This window comes from Thermobia domestica, chromosome 1 (genome assembly GCF_964235325.1).
Source record: "Thermobia domestica chromosome 1, izTheDome1.hap1.1, whole genome shotgun sequence".
NCBI lineage: Eukaryota > Metazoa > Arthropoda > Insecta > Zygentoma > Lepismatidae > Thermobia > Thermobia domestica.
In genome coordinates, this window is record NC_137454.1 from 255396476 (window position 1) to 255419033 (window position 22558).

A 22558-nucleotide genomic window follows, 5' to 3' on the forward strand; every position below is an offset into this window, starting at 1 on the left:
TTCTTATTGACAATGTTTGTATATTGAGCTGGGTTTCTTCATTAGACCGCCTCCTCTTCTTGATTGTAATGATTTGTTTCCATGTTTTGCAGCATAGCACCCGTTTGCAAAGCTTCGTATTGTGAATTCTGTAAAAAAGAACGAGGAAAAAGATGATTAGTATAGAAATAGATGATGATTAAACAATACATTTACAATGATAAATATGATAAAATTACCTGGAAGGTATATTGCAGCAGTCTACGATCATTAACCGTGGGTACTGTTGTGAACAAGTATTGAATTTCACGCAGAGATTTTCCTTGGGCTTTACAGCACAAATAAAAATAAGCATAATAGCCACATACGGATGAACCAAGACTTTGCATTTGGCTATTATTATATTTATAGTACATACAATGAAGTTTTAAGAATGCAACATGTTGTGGTACATAAGGAGGAAGGCCATAGCTGTCAAAATATTCTCCAACACCGCGATGATCAATATAAATTGCAATCCAATGGCTTCCTAGTTTTGTAGATGGATCTGTATTTACAATCATTGCCAGAGGAAGAGAAATCCGTGAGGGCAACTCATCGCTTGCAAATACCCCGGTAAAATGATTTCTGAATAATGGACTACCGTTTAAAGCACTAGCTAATTGTAATGTATTCAACATCGTGAATGGAAATGATACATAACGTATACGTACCTTGTAATTTAAAAGTCCAGGATAATGTTGCGCTGGTGGTCGATCTCTAGGAGTGAGGAAAACTCTCCATACACAATACAGTTTGCAGGTGCTGCTAATTTCTCTTGGAAATGAACTTCCAATCGGATGGCGCCATGTCGTTGTAAATTCCAATAGTGACAATCTCCAGCAGAAGAATCGGGAGTTAGGTCAAATACAAACAGTGTATATCCATTCTTGTAGTCGGCTCTTGAAATTGTATTTCCAGTATTGGTAAAATGTATGCCAGAGCCTGAGAACAATGTGTGGTACGATGAAATGTAGAGATTTTCTTCAAAGTTGGGTTGCAACGGTTTTGAAGGTACAGCTTTTCCATCCACGTACAGTGTAAAGAAATTAATGTTTAGATGTTGAAATTCAAATGGATTGGTGGTAATAGTTCCACTGGATGCTTCATTCGATGTAAATCCTACAATAATACGATTTGGCAATGTTCCCATAAACAGGTTATCAATAGTTTTGGATTGTATATCCTTCGGGATGGTAAATGATTTCATTTGAACCCTTGTCAGAGGATACTTTGCCGGTGTAGATTGTAAAATTTTATTGTGTGCCAATTTAACACTAGGGCTAATGTTGACTTTTTTCACCTGCAACGATGCATCTAGAATATTGATTTTTGCACTGACACCACTTTCACCGGCCATGAGACAAAAGTTTGGTTTTGCAGGAATAAGTTTCACACGTAATTCCACTCCATGAATTAAAAATTTATCTTGATTAAAAATGTCACAATGAAGATGTCCAATCATATCGAATTTCATACTTTGTTTTGTCAGTTCATAGCGTTGTTGAAATCCTTTGTTCTCACTTGTGGTTGCGTTCATATGACCAGCCGTATCTTGAAACCACATTGCTGTTTGTAAATGTGTATTTTTAGCTCCATCACTATAATTGAGCAGTTTTTCCATGTACGAACGATATGGATGATTATGTGACGGAAATGAAATCAGTTTATTGTTCAAGTAGATTTGTACTTCACTAAACATAGCATTTAGAAAATCATTGACAGGTGCAATTGCTTTATCCGTATTGGTGAAGGAGGAACCATCTGGTTTCACAATTTGTGCTTGGATGTACAATAAGGTTTGTGGCAAATCAATATATTCATCACTGCTACCACTCACTACAAATTCTATTGGTGAATTTTCAGCTATTGAACTAATTGGTTTGTAGCCAATAATACGATTGTCCAGAACACTGGTTTGCGTGGGCAACGTTGAAAAAATGTCCAATTCACTTTTTACACATTCACACGATTGATGATGTAAGAAAGCCATCGTTGAATTAATCAAAAATATCTGGTGACGATGCCAATGATTTCTTCTTCTTCTTATGTGATAATTTACGTCTCTTTGTAGGATTGATGGTGTTGTTGATCGTTGGAAGGTCAACCTCAAACTGAGAGCAGTCATCCCATTTTCGTTTATGATATCCACTTCCCAGCATAGTTTTCAACTTATTTTTAGCTTTTTCTTGTAAATTTGATTTTGCCTCTTGCATACGTTGATGAAACGATTCTTCCAGCGGTTGATTCGAGATCACAACATCATTAATCATATTGGCACCTGATTTTAATAATTCTTTTCCCACAGTTTTAGCGCCTTGCTTCACAAGTGGTAACACTGAACGAAATAAGCCACCAAGGAAACTTCCAATGCCATGTCCTGCTTGATAGGGACTTCCCACATAGACGTTGCCGATACCAGACAACGCTTGTTTTTGGTAGTATTGCAAATACGGATCAGTCATGACGACGACGACGGAAATGTAGTTTTGTAGACACCGTTCCAAAGGTGAATGGCATACGATGACCTGTGCTATCCCTTATATCGATTTGTATTTGCTCAAAATTCATTTTTTCCACCGGAACATAATGTGCAGGATTAAAGATTTGCACTGCATGACTTCCAAAAGTATGATTCACAGGATCCATGTTGACAATTCGTAGCAAGGGTACCATTGTATCTCCAACAATGACAGATTCAATAATGTCACAATAGACGTACATTTGTGATGGTAAGCCTAATCGTACATCCGGTGTATATTGTCCCTTTTCCATATCTTTTAAATCACTTTTCGGTTCAAATCCAAGCATTAAACTAACACTTGGTGAGATTTGTACAGAAGTATGGATTTCCTTTTTGGGATGTCTTATGAGGCATATATTATTAGTTGCGTCATGAGATATAAATAAATTGGTTTCTTTATGATGTATATTAATTGCATGAATAAGATCCCGTATATTGTTATAATAGAGTACAGGGATCGTTACAACCTTCCACGGTTCTTGATCATTACTACTTGATGATTTGTAATATATTTTATTGTTTTCACTGTTAATGTTCAGCAAAGAATGTGGATAATGAATCTCTACAATTGCCACATCCCATTTCTGGCGAAACTCTACACGTCGTTGTAATTTCGTAATATATGAAGTCAATGTATTTTCTGGAAAATAATCCATGGAACTATTACTGGGAAGTGTAACGTAAAAATCTTGATCAGGTTCCATTCTTCTTCTTCTTCAATGAAGTTGCAGGTATCCACGAATTGAATGAGGAAGGATATCCTTTCCACTGGACGAGATACTCCTTTCTGCGACCATTTGTTCTTGTACGTAATATTTTATCGATGAGGAACGTCGAAGGGAGCGGTACTGGTTGTAATTCTTCTCTGTAGAAAACACCATCGATGAGTTGATGATTTAAATCCTCTAGTCGATACACTGGTGGGTTTCTTGGTACAATGGCTTTTACTTTGAATATTTCCCAAGTCCAGTTCTCGAGGTAACCCTTGTCAAAGATACGTTTTGTTTTACTTATACGAACAGTATCACCAACAGATAAATCCGTATCTTGTTTTGAACGTTGTAGCTTTTTGTCGTATAAGTTATGCCACACCTCCAGTAAATTGTCCTGAGAAACGTTTGCAGGTGCCATTTTAATACTGGAATGCCGACTTTCATTGTATGCTTTTACAAGTAAAGGCAATACTTTGATGTAATTGTATGTTTGATATTTGGTAAAGTATTTCCACATACGATGTTTCAATGTCTGATTAAATCTTTCTGCGATGCTGGCTTTAATATCTGGATCCTTTGTTGTAACATGTTGCACGTTGTGTTTCCTGAAAAACTTTTGTACTGTCTTGTTGGTAAATTCAGTTCCTTGATCACTACGTAGTACAATTGGTTTCCTCTCCTGGAAAATCATTTCAAATGCATTCACTATATCCTCGGCACTTTTTGATTTTAGTGGTACAGCCCACCCGTACCGACTAAACACATCAATCACTGTAAGAATATAGCGGTAATTGTCATTATAGTTTTGAAGTGATTGTAAATCATTTAAATCACATTCCCATTGATCATCAATATTGTTGACAAGATAAAAATCTCTACGGAAACGACGACGTACAGGACGATGTAACGTGTAGGTAGGTTGTTTGTTTAACCAAAGTTTTATTTTGGCTAGAGGTATAGATTTTCCTGTGGCTTGCCATAATTTCTTTGCAGTAGAAAATGATGCAGGATGTGCTGGATTGTAATAAATGGATTTCAACTTTTTGTTCATGGTTTGTACGTTGACCATTGTGGAATGATACGTTTTCTTTTTGGTCGGACTTCTAAAACATCATCATCTTCTTCTTCTTCTTCTGCTTCTCCGGAAGAAAATAATTCAGGTGCCGGTTTTGGTGGTGCAGATCCTTCAGATGCTGTTGTACTATTATGCTTGACAATATAGTTTAATCTCCGTGGATTACCGATCAATTCTTGAGGTGTGTTTGACGATGCAAGGTAGTTGCAAAACAATTCCCAGCCTTGAGGATTAGAATGTTTCCTCGGTCGAGTCACATCGCACATTAAATCTACAATATTGGATCCATGTAGTTTATTATCGTTGATGTACACTGTTCCTTTATGATCCCACGTAATTGCGTCATCTTGTTTTAAACGACGGAATAGTAGTTCGGCTTTCTTACGATACATTTGTGGTATTGCGGCTAAAATTTCTTGTTTCGTGCTATCGCCAACATTCGGGACGTCACCATCAGGTTTCATTGATGTAATTGTAAGTGGTATTGGTTCTTCTTGTTTACGTATCACATAAAGATATTTCTGTAATATTCTATTGTACTGATTCCATTTTTCTTCATCACTTGGATACGATGTATTCAATATAGATTGCATTTCACGATCGAGATTAGATTCTCGATTTTCACTCACACGGGATGATGATGCATGCATTCGTTGAAGCATTTCTGGTGGCACTAAAACCATCTTCTTGCTATGTTCCATGATGTTTATTGTTTAAACAAAATACTGGATAACACACTTCCTACAATAGGTGCAAGTAATGCAGGTAAGAATCCTCCTTGTTGTACGGCTAAATGTTTCTTCTTTTTATCCAATGATTTTGTATTGTCTACGAGATAGCGGAGCGTGTTCTTGTAACGCTTTAATCTTGACTTCTGCGCACTTGTCAGTGGAACATTGCCTTTTAAGACATTATAACAACATTCACAAATACTATGAATTAATGAAGCGTCTGCATTGGCAATAATAGCTTTACGCAATCTTGGTTTAGCTTTGTGCAGAGCACGTAGCAGATCAGCGTGTTTCACTGTAGGAGACATCGTGACAGACTAAATCATTCTTTTCACATGCACAATAATTTAAACATGTTTTGTTGGTACGTAAACATAATGATGCAAATCGTCGGGAAAAATATTTGTACGAAATCGCATTTCATCGGGTGTATCTTGTTTAAGATCCATCAGTAAATAACCATGTGGATTTCTTGTTGCGTCTGCATAACTTTCTTGTAGAAACAGTGGATGCTCAGGCATGATTTGATAACTCATATGCTTGATTTGTGACTTGTCACGTGGATTTTTAAACAACACCAAATACGAACAATTTAAACTCATATTTCTATTTGCTTTACTTTGATGAAATACATTTTGTGTTATAAAAATCACACTAATATTTCGATGATGTGATCCTTTTGTGAACATATCAACAATATCACTATTCACTTCTCGCATATGGTCATCAATAATAATCAAATGTGGTCCATCTTGAGGCTGAAAATCTTTCATTCGTGGAAGTCCTTCGTGAAATTCTACTGGAACTGGCATTGTTGCATACACGTCTTGCCATTCTGCATAATACCAGTATATCTTACGAAATTTTGCATTAATCATGGTTGGGAGATGTGACAGTAATCGCTTCACAAAATACGTTTTTCCACACCCACTAGGCCCTGCGAGAATACAGGTAAATGGATGTTTCCACTGTGTATCCATGATGAACACTAACACCTTGTTTCAAAAATGATGCGTATTTAAAGCGAGTACAAATTTTTTTGTTTTAGTTTGTAAATTCTTGCACTCACTGGTGTGAAAAGGAAAGAAACAGTTCATCTGTTTATCGAGTAGTTGAAAACCGTTTATTTGTTAATCGAATAGTTGAAAACAGTTTATTTGTTAATCGAATAGTTAAAAACCGGATAAAGTTTAACGGTTAACCGTGAAAGCTGATCACTGTTTGATTTAAATTCTATTTGAAAATTTTTCGTTTCAAATTTGTTTTGAAATTTTTGTTTCAAAAATTTTGTTGAAAATTTTTTTTTCAAATTTTTTTCAAATTTTTGTTTGAAATTTTTTTGTTTGTAAATTTATTCTTTCAAAATTTTTTGTTTGAAAATGTTTCGTTTCAATTTTTTTTCGTTTCCAAATTTTTTGTTTGAAATTTTTTTTCAAAATTTTGTTTGAAATTTTTTTCGTTTGAAAATTTTTAATTTTTTTGTTGCAAAATTTTTTGTTTAATTTTTTTTTGTTCGAAATTTTTGTTTTGAAATTTTTCGTTTCCAATTTTTTTTTGTTTAAAATTTTTTTGTTTCAAACTAAAAAAACTTTTTGTTTGAAATTTAAGTTTAAAAAATGTTCGAATTTTTTGTTTAAAATTTTTGTTTGAACATTTTTGTTTCGAAATTTTTTCGTTTCAATTTTTGTTTTCATTTTTTTTTAGTTTGAAAAGTTGAAAAAAAAAGTTTTAAATGCCAAGAATCTTTCCTAGAGAACATTGACCAGGGACCTCGTCGCGCATCAAAAACCAAATCAATGATCACGTGACCGTACTACACCCGAAGGGTACTACCAAATTGAAAGGAGATACCGTCCATACCTTATCAAAGAGGATACATTGAGTCAGTAACCGAACACATGGTTGTACTTAAAAATTTGAAAATAGGACCACCGAAACATATTGAGGTCCTGTACTATGCTTCAATTGGACAATTTCAGTGGACCCCCATTGCCAAAATTTAAGAAGGGTGCAACAATATACCCATGTCTTATGATAGGATATGGACCCCTTGTAATCATAGGATCTCATCAAAGGGGAAGGGAACGATGTAGACCATCCAAATTTATCATGATACATGTTAGGGTGCAGTACTATAATACCAAATGTTTAAATTGGTCAATTTCCAAAATTTAAGGGGTGGGCCAAGGTGCCCCTCCCAAATTTTTCAAGGGGTGCACAAATATACCCACATCTTATAAAAGGGAATGGACCCCTATACATGACCATATAACCATATAAGGTAATAACACCTCATCAAAGGGGATAAATTGAGCCAAAAACCAAACACGTGGTATAACGTATTGCTTACGTTTATAGTTTTGGCAATTTTGTACCCCTAGAAGGGAATGAGGTGGACCACCCAAATTTATCATAATAGATATTAGGGTCCTATACTATAATACCCAATGTTTAAATTGGGCAATTTCCAAAATTGAAGGGGTGGGCCAAGGTACCCCTCCCAAAAATTTCAAGGGGTGCATTAATATACCCATATGCTATGAAAGGGAATGGACCCCTGTATACGCCCATATAACCATATAGGGTAATAACACCTCATCAAAGGGGATAAATTAGGTCAAAAACCCCCGAAATTTGACTTTTTGGCAATTTTTTACCCATAAAAGGGAACGACATAGACACCCAATACTGTTAGAGGTACATACTGTTGTCCTAGGCTACCATACCAAATTTTTAGATTTGGCAATTTCCAAAATTTAAGGGGGGTGGTCCTAGGTACCCCTGCCAAAATTTAGGGGGTGGGCCAAGGTACCCCTGCCAAAATTTAGAGGGGGTGGTCCTATGTACCCCTAGGTCATTGACCCCGGGCCAAGGTCATTGACCTTTGACCTATGACGTCACAAAGGTCGGGGTCAAAGTCCAAAGTGAGGCCAAGTGGGGCCATTACTACTACTCTATTGAAATTGAAAATGGTTCAAATTCATCATTTCGGGATTCAACATTTACTACCATAGAACAAAAATGGTAATAAATAGTGACAAACTGTTTTCTGCAGTCGATTCAGAATGTCAAAAGATCATACCATCCCAATCCACTACACTTTACCAAAACCAGAAGTATTTGACATGTACTATTACTTCCGGTTTCAATACTGATTTCCGTAGAGAAAAAACGGGAAGAGATATCCAGATGATTTTTTAAAAATCGAATCCGCTTCCCAAGAGCATGTCCTATCCCTTTCCTCAATTATCTATTCAAACCGGAAGTAGAACAAATTAACGATTTCCGGTTTCAACTTTATCGCAATAGAACAAAAAGAGTAAGGTAGAGCGAGTAATGGCTTTGTGATATAGATTCAGCATCCGAGGAACATCTTACTAATCTATTGCAACCAGTACTTATACCATTCAAGTTAGAGTATCGAATTCCTATAGTTTGTAAGACTACTGTAGTTTCATACTGTGAAACGAAACTCATTTGTTTATTTCTGTATTGCGTTTGTCTGTAAAATAGCTACTTTATTGCGATAATATAATATTTTACTTGTTTCTTACGGATGGGTGTCATTTTTGCCAGTAACCTATTTCATAAAACTTACATAGGGTCTATGCCTATATAAAATATAGCACCAGCAATAATTGCCTAACTCATCGCTAGATTTAGTTTAGATGAGTAGATTGTCCATGCTGAAAAGTGTTAATGCTATTGAACACTTACACCTAAGACTGTTCTTTTAAGATGAAGTTGTCTTTACATACGATCTATTGAAATCCTGTCTGTTTGTTCAATTAGTTAGCCGGTACATACACTGTTGATATGATCATCCATATAGTTAATTCCATGGAGGAAGCATTTTTTCTAGTACTGCTTCTCAGATATGTAAGTAGTGTGAAATAAGGCACCAGTAAACCTCCTCCCCTAAGAAACAAATATAATACTATACTATGGCGAAGAAATGGTTATTTTACAGAGTTTAACTTACTTATAAATAAACACATGAATATGGAATTCTCACATAAAATATAGTGCGAACTCTTATGGAATAGGTACAATATAACTCATTATTATAACATCCAAATATACACGGATGGGCCAAAAAGTAATGCCTTCCTCCTTAAAATTTTGTTTTTATTACTAATGAACTATCTATGTATGATATAGAAGTATCCTTATTTACTAATCATTTCTTTTCCAGATTGACTGATTAGAAGCTTTGATTTGGAGCGAAAAGAAAGAGTCGTCACTGAATTTCTGGCAAAGGAAGGTTGTCCACCGAAGGTAATCCATAATCGCTTGAAAAATGTTTATGGGGACGCTGTAATGTATCTCAGCAATGTGTGTCGTTGGGTGAAGAAGTTTCGAAACGAAGAAACAGAAACTGCAGATAAACCGAGAAGCGGGCGGCCGACAACATCAGTCATAGATGCAAGTCGAGAATGTGCTGATGAATTGTTCGAGGAGACAGGCACATTACAGTCCAGAATGTTACTGATAATCGAACATCTTGTATAGCTCTGTCCAAGGGTTAATTGCTGACTTGGAATATCACAAAATTTGTGCTAAAAGAATTTTAAAACCACGAATCAAGAAGTAAACAGTTGAATTTTTCCAAAATTGTTTCGATGCCTAGGTTCGATGATGGCGCAAATGTGTCCAAAATCATAGAAACCATTTTGAATGGCAGTTTTCTGTAAAGGACAGTTCAGGTTATGATCTGTAATACATTTTGCTGGTATGTATTCGTTAATACATTTTTTATAATACAGAAGCCACTTATTTTTGATCCACCATTGAATAATAATAATAATAGTACATGAAATGCAAATAAAAAAAGAAATCTGAAATGTTCAAAGTATTGGTATGTTTTCACATTTTTGTATTGTTTTTCGTAGCCTGGCATATACACAGTTCAAACTAATGCAAAGTCCATTTACTATATAAAATTTTTTTGGCTGACTGACTAAATAACGCTTAGAAAGAACTACGTAACTTGAAGCTCGGACAGTTCATGGGTATTGTGACGTAAGACACTCCGGATCCTGGCTTTTTCGGCTATTTTTTAGACTTTCAGTCAAGCAGCTACTGTATCGTCACTATTTATCCTAAAATCATGGTTCATACCTCATTCTCTTCAGAATAGAGCTGACTTTCAAATGGTACCACTTGCATGCTCATACCATATACCAGAAGCGGGGAAAAATGTCAAAGTGAAAATTTCGGAGGGAAAAAAAATCTCCAACTTTGGCCCCTCTGGACCCCCCCTGTGTAAACGTAGCCACCTAAAAAAAATCTGATAAATAGTACTTGGTATACTGAATGTGTGTGCCAAATTTCAAGTTTCTATCTTGAATAGTAAGAGCGGGAGAATTTTTATCAAAAATTCCCACAGTGCCCCAAATTACCATAAAACACTATGATCTCAGGGAAAAAATTTCCTGAGACATCCCTAATTACCCTAGGACTATAATCCGCCAATCATTCTCTTCAGAATAGAACTGCCTTTCAGCCGGTACCATTCATATGTCTCCATCATGTATCTAAGGCGGGAAATTCCTGAAAAAAGGGATTTTTTAGGGCTAAACTTCCCTTTTTTCAACTTTTAGCCTCTCTGGACCCCCCTCCTGTTTTAACGCAGAAATCTGAAAAAAATCTGTTAAATACTACTCGGTGAACTGAATGTTTGTGCACAATTTCAATCTTCTAAGCCCAACAAAAAATTCAGAAAATACCCCATGTTACCCTATACAGAAGTATATTTTGAAAAAAATTCACTGAGACGTCCCTAATTACCCTAGAATAATAATTCGACCGTCATTCTCTTCAGAATGGAACTGCCTTTCAGACGGTATGACTCACGTGTCTTCATCATGTATGTGAGGCGGGAAAATCGCGACAAACGGGATTTTTTGTCTAAAAATCCCTTTTTTCAATTTTTCCCCCTCTGGACCCCCCCTGTTTTATTGCAGAGATCTGAAAAAAATCTGAGAAATACTACTAGGTGGGCTGAATGTTTGTGCATAATTTCAATCTTCTAGGTGCAAAAGTAAGCCTGCCAAAAAAAATATACCCACCATGTCCCATTTTTCCCTATATAGAAGTATATTTTTCAAAAAATCAACGAGACGTCCCTAATTACCTTAGAATAATAATTCGACCGTCATTCTCTTCAGAATGGAACTGCCTTTCAGACGGTATGACTCAAGTGTCCCCATCATGTATGTAAGGCGGGAAAATGAAAAACGGGATTTTGGGGGTAAAAATATCCCTTTTTTACCCCTTTGCCCCTCTGCCCCCCCCCCCTTTTTTAGCACTGACATCGGAGCAAAAAATCTGGTAAATACTACTTGGTGGACTGAATGTTTGTGCAAAATTTCAATCTTCTACGTAGAAAAATAAGCCCACCAAAAAATATTGAACATACGCTTAGAAAATGAGAAAAGAAATTTTTGACTTATGACGTCATCGCCTCCTATGTCTGGACGCAGAACGGTCTGAAACCATACGTAATGTCTTCTACAAGGCCTCTGGACTTGGAAAAAAAACGGACGAAAAAGCTCAAATAGAAGAGAAATAACGCATGAAAAATGCGTATGGTACAAATTGTACCATAGGATCCCCAAAGAGTTAAGGAAAGACTTAATTGGAAATTCAATGTGAAAGAGGGTGAAATGGATATTTTAAATAAGAAGTCCAAATACTAAATTTCGTATCTCTAGTCTTAAGAGATTGTGAGATATGGAAATCTTATTATAATAATCGTAACCCCCTTTTCCTTATCACTGCTTTTCATTCCTTCTAGATCAAATATTTTTAAAAACGTTGAAACGTGTGTGTAATTACCTTAAAAGAAAATCAATGTACCAAATTTCATGTCTCTAAAATTCAGAGGTTCCAAGATTTGGACATGTTAATAAATAATAATTTTCACCTCTATTTCCCTCCTCTGTTCCTCTTCGAAATTCCATAATCCTTCCTTAGTGATACCTTATGTCACAAATCCTATGCCCTGCCCAAATGTCAAATTTCTAGCTTAATCGGTTTGGCCTGGGCGTTGATCAGTGAGTCAGGACTTCTTTTGTACGAGAGATAAAGCAAGCCCTGAATAACTGACTGATCAACACTTAGGCCAAACTCTCTAAGCTAGATAGACAGCGCATAGGTATTGTGACGTATAATAGATCTAACATTAAGCAAAGATCTCTGGAAATTCGATGTGGAATAGAGTGAGATGGAGATTGTAATTATTTTAATAAGACGTGCGTACCTCGGAATCCTTTAATATGAAATTTATGAAATTTACCAATATGAAATTTAGTACTTCTTGTTTAAATTAATTAAAAGCTTTTTCCAGTGTATTCTTGTATTTAATATATGAAGGAAAATAAAAGGGTTGGAAATTCGATATGGAAGAGATGAAATGAGTAGTTGGAATCATTGCATTGAGACGTTCATGTCTCAGATTTCCTTAACATTTTATATTTGAACTTTAACATTCGCCCTATTCGTTTTAAATAAGTTTTAACATATTTTTTGACTTAGAAGGGGAGAAAAAGGGGTGAAAATTCAATGTGGAACTTGTGAAATAAAGAGGCTGAATCTTGCAGTTATTACAATGAGATGTCTATATCTCAAAATCTCTTAATGCTAGAGGCTTTAAATTTTGATATTTGGGATTTCAAATTAAACACGTCTTTCAGCGCTTTTAGATGTTTGACCTAGAACCAAAAAAAGGGGGGGAGAGTGTGTCATTCACTAAGATGCCTATAGGAGGTGTTCGTACAAGACTTCGAGTTTCCTACGAATTTCGTACAAGACTTCGAGTTAAATATGAAAGTCACAAAAGGAAGGCAAAATATTGCCTGAAGTAACTAACATATGGTTGCCAACTTTTGAAAATTGAAATACCGGACACCCTTCTGGAGTACGTGTACTCTTAAGATTGTGCAATCTCTCGTCAAAAATGCGAACAGCCTGAAAGTGGTTACTTCACGTAACATTGAGTGATTTGAAGTTCGAATTTACTTTAGTTACTTTTGAAGCATTTAGTAAATTACTTATCCAGTTTTGGCTGAGTCGGTATATGTATTTTTTGTAGTTTACCATCAATAATATATTACATCATACTTAAAACAGAAAAGCAAATATTTTTGGCAATATAATTATAGCGTACACAAAATATACTTGAAAAATAAGTCTTACGAGCTTTGCTGATAGTATCTCACAATGTCTATATACTTTTACTGGACCTCGATGCATTATTTAATTGGAAGATGTAGCTGAGGAAGAGGGGATGCTTGCTGCGCTCTTGAAAGTGTTCTTTTCCGACCTTTAGCAGTTTTGGTAAGTTCAGTAAATTTTCCTGACTTCAACTCTTCAGCAAATTTCGAGTACGACAGATCTATATCAAAGCGAATTATAAGCTGTGCTTTAACCATGTTCATCGACAAACGATTCCTTTCGTCACTCCAAAATAATCCGAATTCAACAGAGAATAAGACTAGTAAGAGGAAAAATTACTGGACATTTAACGTCCGGTTTTGAGGTCGTACCGGACATTGGACAAGGTCAAAAACCGAACTGTTCAGTAAAATACCGGCCGGATGGCAATCGTAAGTAACACATGGAAGCATTTTCTAGTTACACACACACACACACACACACACATATATATATATATATATATATATATATATATATATATATATATATATATATATATATATATATATATATATATATATATATATATATATATATATAGGGTAGTAAAGTAAATATACAATTGCTCATGTTTAATGTGTTTTGGAATACCAAGGGGAGATCGTCCTAACCCCTTCCTTGTTCACATGCACACCCATGATGGTCAGAAACAGGAGAAACTCTAACTTCCATAGGAACACCCACAAAAAATGTCAAGAACATAAACAGTTTGTGATAATTTTGATTGATATTTATTTCAGAGAACAAACAAACACATGCGGTACATACATATAATTTATGTGACTGCGGTGAAAGTACCTCTGCAGTAATCTTCCAGATTGAATGCAACATTTGATATTGTATCAATAATCTTATAGAGAGGATTGAAGAGATAGAGTTTTTTTTATGTATGATAAGAAAAAATCAACAAGACATTTTAGAAACGGGAAAAGTTAGATGATAAAAATGAAACGAGAACGAATGAGTGCTTTAACGAACAACTCAAATGGAATACGTTTTAAGAAAACAGAAGAAAAACTTCTTCACGACTGCTTCATTCTTGGTTATATCGCTGGTTTTTATAACTGTTTCCTTGCCAGATTTCAGTTCGCCCATTTCTATGCAAATCTCCCAAGCATTCAGCCACGTTCGTTTTATTTTTTTCTCTTTGCCATAAATAATAGAAAAAAGGAGAAACTTCAATAATACGAATTGGGATATTATTGCGTCATTCAGTTCAACTGCATTAAAAAGAAAGAGAGAGAGAGAGATTTTTTGTTCTTCGAAAAAACGTGGAATACATTTTTCTTATGTGTATTTGTGTATGTGTTGTGACAGCAACAATAGCATTGTTGCCAATCTGGGTGCTCTGTGCAGCGGCCATTCCTTGTCTATTTTGGCAAGAGTCACGTGGATTATTGGATCTTTTTATAAAGTTGCAACTTGGGCTGAAGCCTAAAAAACCGAGCTGCCTTGCGCGCTTTTATTGAAGTCTGCTTTCGATACTCAACAGAGAACAAGCAGTTCTTGTTCTCCGCAATGTGAATATAACACTTTTACGTCGATACATATGGAGGCCTGCTTTTAAGTCTTGTTTTGGACTGTTTTATTACAATAATAGCTCACGTTTTGCTTAAAAGATTATAAAAATATTCGTAAAACAATTCTTGAATGGCTGAATTTACTTCCGCAAATCTGGCCTCATTTCGTTAAATCTTACAAAATAATCCAAATACATACGTATTACCAGTAGGTATCAAAGAATTTGTTCATACTTCCAACAGTACACAAAGAGTTTTTACAGAAACATTAATATGAATAGCATCCGTGAACCTCATCAAAGTAAGTTTAAGTTTGGACTCATACCGCACATCAATTAGAACATAGTCAAGAATAGCTTGCCTTTTAGTGATTAAGTGACTAACGCATACGGACACGGTTTCGATTTTCGTTGAGAGGTTTTTGCCTCGGATGAAAACGTGAGTAGTCTTTCAGATCCTATCTTAAGTTGTAAATCCCGCCTCATATAATCTCGGTGCTAAAAAGGATGCTATAATACCGCTGTACTATTATTAACCACTATACAATAAAAGGTCTTAGGTTAGATTGAAGTTTATATCCCTTTCACCACTGAAGCTACAGTATATACGAGAAGTGGACATACAGCTTAACGTGGAACTGTGAAGTACGAATCACATTAGCTTCTAGTCATGAATCGAACCTGGATCTCAAAAAGGAAAAAGAAAAGTATATAATCTTTCAGATAATGAAACGGAATCAAGATACTTTCTTCAGATTACGTAATTACCTTATATTTCAATGGACTTTCCAAGATCGTTAAATTCTAGAGCTACGAGAGACAGGAAAAGGCCACGGAATGAATTCCTTGAAAGACTGAACTTCCACAAAAATAGATTTACAAAATTATTGCATTAGTTGTAATTTACTAGGAAAATACAGCTATGCAACACTCTTACTACGTACGAGGGCCATCCGGAAAGTGGTACCTGTTTGTGCAATAAAGACACAGTAGTACATATTAACAAATATACATATTTTTATTGGAAAGAGAATACTTTACACTACTTCTCCACATAATCACCAAGCAAATTGAAGCATTTGTCATACTGTGTGACGAGTTTTTGTATTCCAGCATCATAGTCCTCCGCCGGCAGCGTATTGAGATACGATGTCACGCACAGAGTTTTGAATAATGCAGATGGTCTTTGACAATTTCATGAACAATTGTTGAGACACATTAGGAAAATGTTCACAGAGGTCATCAATTGTGACGCGCCGATCATTCCTCACGCATTCGTCTACTGACCTCAGCAGTTCGTCTGTAATGACAGATAGTCTCCCTGAACGCTCCTCGTCGTGTGTACTCCCCCTCCCCAGATTGAAGTTGCGACACCAGCGTCGAACAGACGACTCGTCCATCACATTGTCTCCATACACCTCCTTTAATTGGCGATAAATTTCACAAGGTCGAACGTTTCGTGCATTAAGAAATTTAACCACGGCCCTCACTTCACAACTGGCGAGGTTGTCAATTCGTTTAATCATTATAAACGAGCACAGACACAACACAGGCACTGCTAGCGTCACGCAACCTCGCACAGAGCAGGCAGACAAGCCACTGACGCGGTCTGACCTTGCCCAGCGGCTCCCCGAGTAGTCAGCGCTTCATGCGGCGCAAACGGGTACCACTTTCCGGATGACCCTCGTAGGAAATTTATTTCACAACGGTAGTACATTACGAGTGACATTCTTTTTACGTCACTGCAAAACAAGTATTTATGCTACAGCAGAGGTAGCTAAGCAGCTGAAGCACATGCCTCTGTTATTCACAAAATATTAAATAAGTCATTTTAAGAAACGGTAATTTTGCTTCCAATGAACAAAGGGTAAAATAACAAGCGGTTAGCGTACGCGCCTTTGGCGTGGGAGACGCGGGTTCGATTCCTCGGGAGTTCATGTGGTTCGGATTCCACATTAATCAGTAGGTCCACGTCTCATATAGCCTCGCTGCTGAACGGGAGGTTAAACTCAAAATCAACTCAACTCTTGTGCATAAAAACAAGAATAAATTATTTATAGTTTTGTTAAAGAGGTTTGATGTTTCCACCCTGTTGAGCAGTTCTGCTCAGCAATAACTCTTTTTCCCACGTGTAATTCAGGATATATTTCCTTATCACTAATAAAACGTGCGTCTTACTCTTGTCATCACTGTTCTTAAAGATGCCTTCATTGTAATGAAAGTGTCATGTGTAGTAGTGATTAACCGTTCCAAAGCTTCTCTGCAGTATGTACCACCATTTGACTAACTGGTCTAGGACTATTAGGAACAGAGGAGTATTACCAAGTTTTGGTCTACTATCATGTGGAATACAGAACACGTTGAATGAGAAAAAGAGCGAGTCAAAAATCAGATTATAGGAATTTATAAAATATATTTAATGTGCACACCCTCAACATTAATGAATGTATGTAAAAGGTGTTTCCAGTTCTATAGATCCCTTGACGAAGCGCCCAGCACAACCATAGATAATACGTATATTGTAGAATGCGTTCCTTCAGATGCTGGACATTGTGAATCTTAATTAGACATGCTGTCTTCAAATGACCCGCAAGAGTGAAATCTATCAGTGCCAAGACTGGAACCACGGCGGCCACTCAATGGAATTATGGCAACTTAACATGCGTCAAGAAAAACTGGACATTCAACCACCAATGAACAATTAACTTGCAATGACGAGGGGGATCGTCCTGTTAAAACACTGCGGAAAGTCACCAGCTTCATTTAACATGCTAAGGATATCGTCTTATTCAAGAAAGTGTTTGTAATCCTTTGCAGTAAGACTGTTTAGAATGAAAAAGAGACTGATTACTCTCTGTTTCCAAATCCCACAACACATCATAATCCTATCGTCTACCTGCATTTTCAAAAGATCTCCTCAATGTGGATTTGTATCATTCTGATACCTCAGGTTGTTTATTAACTTCTCTATTAACTTAGAATAACGCCTGGTGACACGATAAAACAGTTGATACAAAGTTGGGGTATTCATTTATAGGATTGTGCGCCCACTAGAAAATTGTAGGCAGTGGTTAGATCATCCTCACTAATGTGTTGCAGTATTTTGATCTTAAATACGCACTTTTCCTTGTGCAGAATGTCACACATTCCATTAGCTGGTTCCATCGACATTTGTCGGGTACTATTCTTTGGGTTCTTGTACACAGTTTTGAACACCTGATTCATGTGTCTTCATCTACGGTCATCCATTCTATGACTCTTCGGTCTCTCAGGACAAGATTTATAGTCTCCTTAAAACGCTTTACTAATGTTGCTACTTTGTTATGCGTAGTCGGCGACTTGTCTTGGTGTTTGCGCTTAAATTGATCTTCTATCTTTTCATCTATGGTCAACATGTTCTTTCAATCCCTCTCTTCACTACTCTCTCAGGAATTCGCTCGGCTGTACACAGTAATATGAAAGAGAAAATGTAAAATATCTATGTAATATGATTCTTGACTCACATATATAACCTGAAACACAGAATAATTGTTCAAGTAGCTTGAGCATTATTTTCTCTTGTTTCTCTTTATTCATTGACTCAGTTTTTCATTTTTATTCAGTTAGATTGTTTATCATTCGTCTACATTCGTTTCCATTTTCCGTGCGTTTATGTAATTTAATTTGGCCTAGAATACTTTGATCTGCACGATTAAAACAAATTTATGTTGCTTATTTCTTGAAACTACCTTCAAGGCTACACTACTTTTCAAAAACGTCTAATTTCACAAACAATATTAACAGTCCGGCAGAACAAACAGAAAAGCTAGAAAAATGTTCTATAGTTTTGTCCTCAATTGATGTTGACAGTCCGGGTCAACTGTTACCAAAAAATTTACGAATGACAGTAATGTTTGAGTATTTCCTTCTACTTGCCTCGTATCTACTAAACTTTTTCCTATCCTCAAGCTTTTTGAACTAACTGCCATTTACTGTTAAAATCTCTGTAGATCAAATTTTATTCCACTCAGTGATACAAGTTCTATCTTGTTATATTTCCAACAGTGTACGATTCTTCCCGATGTAACATGCATGACAGTAGCCCTACTGCAAACGGCAAGGAAATAATAAAGGGACGTTTTAGATATTTCCCCTAAATTTCCTTTCATTTGATATGTTTGATTACTTTGCAACTCTAACACTATGTGGAGAGCAGGAACTTTGTAAGTGCGCTGTTTTATGCAAAATAGTGCGTTTCGAAAATGCCGAGTTGACCTATCAGAAAAAGGGTTTGGGTACAAAACCTCGCGGCCAGAACCTCGCGGACCAAAACCTCGCCTGGCCAAAACCTCGCTTCCCAAAACCTCGCGGGCCGAAACCTCGCCTGGCCAAAACCTCGCCACCCAAAACCTCGCGGGACAAAATCTCGCCGGGCCAAAACCCCGCCTGGCCAAAACCTCGCCGCCCAAAACGTCGCGGGCCAAAACCTCGCGGGGCCAAAACCTCGCCTGGCCAAAACCTCGCCTGGCCAAAACCTCGCCACCCAAAACCTCGCGGGCCAAAATATCGCCATACCCAAAATCTCGCCTGACCAAAATGTAAATGTTCCAACAGATGATAAGGATGACGGTATAAAAGACGCTGGTTCAGAAGAAGTATCAGGTGTATTTGACCAAGTCCCGCGATACCATATGAAAATTCTATTTCTATATTAGAGGATTTCAATGTAAAGGTAGGGCGACAGGATGTTTTTAAACTGGTTATAGGGAAAGAAAGTCTGCATAAGGAAAGTAATAACAATTAACGGGGTTAGTATCGTGAACTTTAGAACATCCAAAAACTTAAAATTTTAGCAAAAATCTAATAATATTTATGAAAGTATGAAATAATATATGAGTTTTTACGACGTCCCTTGATTTTGTCCTGTAGGTTAAAGGAGACGTAGATGACGAGGATGAAGGAAATGAACGAATAAGGAAAGTGGGAGGAAACGGGAATAACCCGAGAAAGCTCACGCACACGGTGTTTTATTTCTTCTTCTTCTTCTTCTTCTTCATATTATTATTATTATTATTATTATTATTATTATTATTATTATTATTATTATTATTATTATTATTATTATTATTATTACTTGTAATGTGGAATTGCATATTAAGAAACTCATTGGGTAAATTTTAAAGAAAAGTTTCATTCGCGGCGAGGTTTTGGCCACGCGATGTTTTGGGTGACGAGGTTTCGGCCCGGCGAGATTTTGTCCCGCGAGGTTTTGGCCACGCGAGGTTTTGGCCCGGCGATGTTTTGACCCGCGAGGTTTTGGGCGGCGAGGTTTTGGCCCGGCGAGATTTTGGCCCGCGAGGTTTTGGCCGGCGAGATTTTGGGCGGCGATGTTTCGTCCGCGAGATTTTGTCCGTATCCCCAGAAAAAGAGATAATAAAATATTGTGTACTTCAACGTTTCTCTTACGCCAATAACAATACCAAACTTAACGCAACTTCATTGGTTGCCGAAGGACTTTTAGTTGATTTACTAATACCTTATTTGATTTGCAAAAATGACTAAATATAAAGTTTTGGAGAAAGTTGTACACAATGTGCGAACACTGCGAATTGCTGTAGACGAAATACTTCGAAGAATGCTACAAACTGTTAATTTCATAATTTCAACAAAGATGGCCTTATGACCATTCTCAGAGTATTCGTGAATCAGGATTCTATGTCAGAAGGGCCCGAACAAAAGGTTGAGGACATAAGGTCTGAGTCTAAACGGCCCCGCGTCAAAAGGGCACGGGTCAAAAGAGTCAACGCGTCAAAAGAGACCGGATCGAAAATGTCCTGGTCAAATGAGCCCAGGTATAAACAGGCCCACGGAGCAAAACCTAAAATTAGTTGAAGTAGAAATCAGGAGCACGAGGGGATGACGTCCCCTTAGAAGCCTGAAGTGTTTGTCCAAAAGAAGAAAGAATAACAGTGGTTATTAGTAACAAATAAGAAACTTGAATGGTAATTTTGATCTTGACCTTCATTTTGCTGTTGTTAGTTCTGCAATAAGCGCTATAAGCCAGTCCCGCATGAAAATTTGCTTGCGCCCCAATCTCTCTGCTCTTGTAGTATTATCTTGACATAACCCGATCAGACTCTATCTACTAATGACTGTCCCCATAGTTCTGGAATTCCATTTTCATCCTTGGACCAAAGTATAAAAATACTCATTACTATGAAAAATATTATAAAACTTCTTGATAGGTGGAGCTAGGTTAATACAACAGAGTCAGGAATCGACTCCCACTACCGGTTTGTGTATAAAATCCCCTATAACAACAGTATTTACAGAAAATACTATAAAATGCTTTCTCTAATTTGTTAGGTAGTCCTTTACCCTGTGGTCGCGGACAGGATCTCCACAGAGTCCCGCACCAGGCTAAGTACAATAACGAAGGAAACCCCAAAGCTCCGAAGCAAGCAATGAGAGGAATAAAAAGTCACAGAGCCCCGTAGCAGGCTAAGCAACTAAGGTTGGGATCCCGCCAAAGCCCCGCAGCAATCTAAGTCCGGGAGAAGGAACCTATAGTCACGTAGCAGACTAAAGGTTTTGAGGTAGGATTATTCCTCGTGCCCAAGCAAGCAAGAGGAGGGAGAACAGAAAACTGGTGCTGGGCTCCTAGTTGCTGTCCAATATATAGCGGTCCCAGAGCGGCGGTGGCGCTGCAGCTGTCCAGTCGTCATATGTGATTGGTAAAAGGTGTTGGTGGTCCGTCGTCTGCTACTCGTAGTAATCTCACGTGGTGTGTAGTACACCGACGTAAATACATGTGGTGATGTTTACAAACGGGTGTATATGACATTGTTTGTACACAGAAGCACGTGATACATTACACTGTTCTGTGGAAAGCACCCGTTAATTTTGTTGTAAGGACATAAATGTGGATCTGTACATAGAGTTAATAAAAATGTTAGGACAGGCCAGCAATAACGACATGCATGGATGAAGAAAAAGCAATGTTGCAATTGGTATTATTGCAAAAACTGAATTGATCGGGAGTGTGGCCATCATGAAAGCTATCTTGAATTCCGCTATATTAAATAAATGCAACAAATGCTTGCTGTCGCGAAGGACAAGCCTAATCAGATAACCGTCGTATCTGATGACACAGGTGTATTCATTCTTCTGTTGTACTACTATCAGTTAATTAACATGTGCTTGCGTGTAGTCACGGAGCCAATGGTACAGGAAAGAGCTACAGTCAATTTTGGAATGACTTTGCGAGAACACAGTATTATCACTGAACTTCTGCATGCTTCCTCTTTAGTGTTAAAGAACTTAAAGCCTTAAAAGCTATTCAAGCTGGTTACTCCCTCTCACTCCTCGGTAACAAAAGTGTTTCAATAGATGATGTACTTAAACAAACCAAAAAAAAATAATGTCGTGATACTATGCACATCCTTCCTGCAATTCATTGTCACCTGTTTGTCTAAAAGCATGAAACTCTAAAGCATCAGCACGTAGATAGCCTGCTCCAATGTTAAACACTCTATCACCATCGACTGAAGCTTTCACACAAAGCGTTAAATGTGTTCATATTCAAGCGTATTGGTGGCGATCAACAACGAAACTTTTCCCCAAAAATTCCTGATCCAGAAAATCACGAATAGAGAAAGTATGTATATAACAAAATGTTGACTTCAATAACAGGATATCTTTAGCTTAAGTTTAGAGATGTACCTGCCCCGGTGTTGTTCTATGTAATACTTTAAGATGTGGATGTAGGGGCTCTGGACT